Consider the following 4449-nt stretch of genomic DNA (forward strand, 5'->3'; position numbering starts at 1 on the left):
TCTCCCAAAACAATATCCATCCCAGTTCACATCTTGAATTTTTTGAATTCCCATGGTAAAGGTTTGGGGAAAAGAACACATACACCTCAAATAGACAATAACATACAGAAACAGCAAATCCGCCATATAATTAATCTCATAGGACTAATAGTACTGTAGATCTATTTTTCCTTGCAGACAATATAGCTGGGTCCCCCTATCCTCTCCCTATGGGTCCACAACCCTGCAGCGCCCCAACCTAACACAACCCACTCAGCTTTAGGATCTTAATGAAACATTCATTATTGGTTTTGGGAGTGTGTTAGGCCAGAGTGACAACACACAGGAGAGCAGACCCCCAGGGCCAGGACTGAGCATCCCAGCAGCTAGGGATTGCCTAAATAGGTATCTCCCCTGACGTGGGCTTGTTTTCAATGCAGACCCCTTTAGTCATACAGTATTCCATATAAGGCCTCCAGACTTTATGAAAGTTGCCCAGTATACCCTTATTACCCTGGCAATACATCAAATCTAGGGATACATAACTTGACATTGTGGGAGGATAACCAACTTTCCAATTCATGGCAATGCATTTCTTAGCCGCTATAAATGCATAGTTACACAGTTTGTTCAGATAACAGTCTCTAGTATCAACATTTCCAAGCAAACAAAAACAGGAAGAAGGGAGCATCTGTAGACATGCTGAGACAAAAGAAGATAATCTTTGCCAGAATTCAGGCAACCTTTACAAGACCATAACATATGCAAATATGTCCCCTTTTGTGTTTTACACCTCCAGCAGAGGATTTCTGAGTGCATGTAACTCAGTTTCACTGGCATATAGTACGTTCTATCGATGGTCTTAAACTGGAGTAATTTATGTCTGAGATGATATGAACCTGATTGGGCATTGAAACATATCTGTATCCATTCATCATTATCAGTAGCTTCTACCAGGTCTTCCTCACATTTTTGTTTTCCTCACATTTTATGTTTTGTGTCATCGGGAAAAGCCTTTATCAACCGTTGATACAGTTTGGAAATCAACTTTGGAGGTTTGTCAGACTGTCTTAAAATAGCATCTGGCTTGTCCAGTGTTTGCTGGACAGAGAGAATAAAGTGTTTTATCTGCAAAAATTCACCTCACCTCTGTCACAGACTGGTCTTCCCTGGTTGCCTAACCTTGCTGTCATCATCTGATCCTCCTAAAATGAGACATGACAAAGAATTACCTTGGTGTACATTTATACATTATATTATCCAAGAATATAATCAATGGTTCAATAATTTAAATGACCTTTATTTCCAGATCCCAGAATGTAGCTTTAAGCTTAAGCTGCTGTCCTGTTGGTCTACCCATCAATTCAAAATGGAACTTTGTAGATTTTTTATTTACCTAGGCAAGTCAGTTAAGAACAAATTCTTATTTTCAATGACGGCCAGTGGGTTAACTGCCTTGCTCAGGGGCAGAATGACAGATATGTACCTTGTCAGCTCAGGGATTCGAATTTGCAACCTTTTGGTTGCTAGTCCAACGCTCTAACCACTAGGCTACGCTGCCGCCCCATCATTCACTGATATTGTGAAATTCACCTCAGCTCCATAGACTGGTCTTCCCTGACTGTCTGACCCTGCTGGGACCCGTCACCATCTGATCCTGCTAAGACATGATGAGCATAGTGTTGTGCACTGACTGCATAAGAGGGTGGCATTCCTGTGGGTCCATTCCACAGGACCCGACAGAGATCATTGAAGCATGGTCTACATTTTTCATGCTGCAGGCGAGAGCGGGCGTTCACTTTGGGATGAAAATATTTTTGTTGTCCCAAAGATTATTTGGAAACGGTCCTCTTTCTGCTTTGTATGCGTTAGACTACCTATTGTATTAAAAGCACATATTTTTCGCATTATTCACACACTCAGAATTCTCTGCTTCAACTTCAGTAGCCTACCTCTCCTAGTTGGGAGTACAAGTGCTCCTAGTATGTGTGGTCTCATTGAAATAGAGTAAGCTGTCTACATGTGCGGAGAATCACCTGGTAGTTAACTTGAACATTGACTTATATATGATTAAATTGTAGTTTACTACAGTGTCTGTTAATAAATATTGATAATGGAAGAAGTGGAGGGCGCTCAACCAACGTGAGTCGAAGTGCAATCCACAAATATAATCATCATTGAAAGCAAAAGGCACAACATGCACATACAGTCAGGTCCATAAATATTTGGACATTGACCAAATTATTATCATTTTGTCTCTGTAAGCCACCACAATGGATTTGAAAGATATGAGCTGAAAGTTTCAGCTTTAATTTGAGGGTATTTACATCCAAATAGGGTGAACGGTGTAGGAATTACAGCACTTTTTATATGTGGCCCCCCCAATTTTAGGGTCTCAAAAGTAATTGGACAAACTAACATAATCATAAATTAAATTGTGAGTTTTAATACTTGGTTGCAAATCAAGTCACTGACTGCCTAAAGTCTGGAACCCATAGACATCACCAGATGCTGGGTTTCTTCCCTGGTGATGCTCTGCCAGGCCTTAACTGCAGCTGTCTTCAATTCCTACTGGTTCTTGGGGCATTTTGCCTTCTGTTTATCCTTCAGCGAGTGAAATGCATGCTCAATTGAATTCAGGTCAGGTGATTGACTTGGCCATTGTAGAACATTCCACTTCTTTGCCTTAAACAAGTATTGGGTTGCTTTCGCAGTATGCTTCATGTCATTGTCCATCTGCACTGTGAAGCGCCGTCCAATGAGTTTTGAAGCATTTGGCTGCATCTGAGCAGATAATATAGCCCTAAACACTGCAGAATTCATCCTGCTGCTTTTGTCAGCATTCACAGCATTCACAATGAATACAAGGGAACCAGTTCCATTGGCAGCCATACATGCCCACGCCATAACACTACCTCCACCATGCTTCACAGATGAGGTGGTATGCTTCGGATCATGAGCAGTTCCTTCCCTTCTCCATACTCTTCTCTTCCCATCATTCTGGTACAAGTTGGTATTTGTCTCATCTGTCCATAGGATGCTGTTCCTGAACTTTACAGGCTTTTTTAGATTTTGTTTGACAAACTCTAATCTGGTCTTCCTGTTTTTGATGCTTACCAGTGGTTTACATCTTGTGGTAAACCATCTGCATTTACACTGGTGAAGTCTTCTCTTTATTGTTGACTTTGACACAGATATGCCTACCTCCTGGAGAGTGTTCTTAATCTGGGTATTTTCTTCACCAAGGAAATAATTATTCTGTCATCCACCACAGTTGTTTTCCGTGATCTTCCGGGCCTTTTGGTGTACCTGAGCTCACCAGTGTGTTCTTTCTTTTTAAGAATGTACCAAATAGTTGATATGGCCACACCTACATTTTTTGCTATCTCTGATGGGTTTGTTTAGATTTGTCAGCCTGATGATGTCTTGCTTCACTGGCAGTGACATCTCTTTGGACTTCATATTGCGGGTTAACAGCAACATATACCAAATGCAAATGCCACACTTCAAATCAACTCTAGACCTTTTATCTGCTTACTTCTAAATGAACTAATAAGAGAATAACACACACCTGGCCATGCAACAGCTGAGCAGCCAATTGTCCAATTACCTTTGGTCCCTTAAAAAGGGGGCAGGGGGGGTCACATTTAAAAAGTGCTGTAATTCTTACACACACCGTTCACCTGATTTGGATGTAAATACCCTCAAATTAAAGCTGAAAGTCTGCAATTTCAGCTCATATTCATTGTTTAATTTCAACTTCAATATGCTGTGGTAGACACCTAAAAATGTTGTTGTCACTGAATGTGAAGAGAACTGGGGTTGAGTCCCTGTCAGCATGCTGTCCGAATTCACGACAACATTCTGCTGCGTAGCCTAGGCCAACACTTAGCAAAAGATCTGTGCGTAATAGCAACTATTAACAACCCCCACCACCAGACAGCTACCCACATACACTATATATACAAAAGTATGTGGACACCCCTTCAAATTAGATTCAATTCATATGGCGGAAGTTCAGCATTACAGCGTGATTGAAATGTTAAAGGCAATGTTCCCGCTTTAGCGGAGACTACGTTCATGGTCAATGCTGAATATTTTGGCTCAATGGGAAATTACCTTTACATTTCTACAGCGCAATCTGTACCGCTTCAGTGATGCAGATTGAATAGCGCCCCAAGTCATTCAATGAGTTAATCACAGATGGCAATAGGAATAACAACTTTACTATTATCCATTTTTCTATGAAAATGAAATACTACTTGAAATAGAACTTAAATTAATTTGAATATTATTCATTTTTATTATTAATTTGAAATATACAGTATATCATAGATTAACATACAATGTGAGTTATTGTACATTACTGTAATAAAAATACATTTGATTTGTAACATGCTTTTCAAAAACCCATGGTGCTACAATAACAATCCAAGCAATTAGTACACACGACAATATAGAGACATCAAA

This window comes from Salmo salar, chromosome 06, assembly GCF_965601325.2.
Source record: "Salmo salar chromosome 06, fSalSal1, whole genome shotgun sequence".
Classification (NCBI taxonomy): Eukaryota; Metazoa; Chordata; class Actinopteri; order Salmoniformes; family Salmonidae; genus Salmo; species Salmo salar.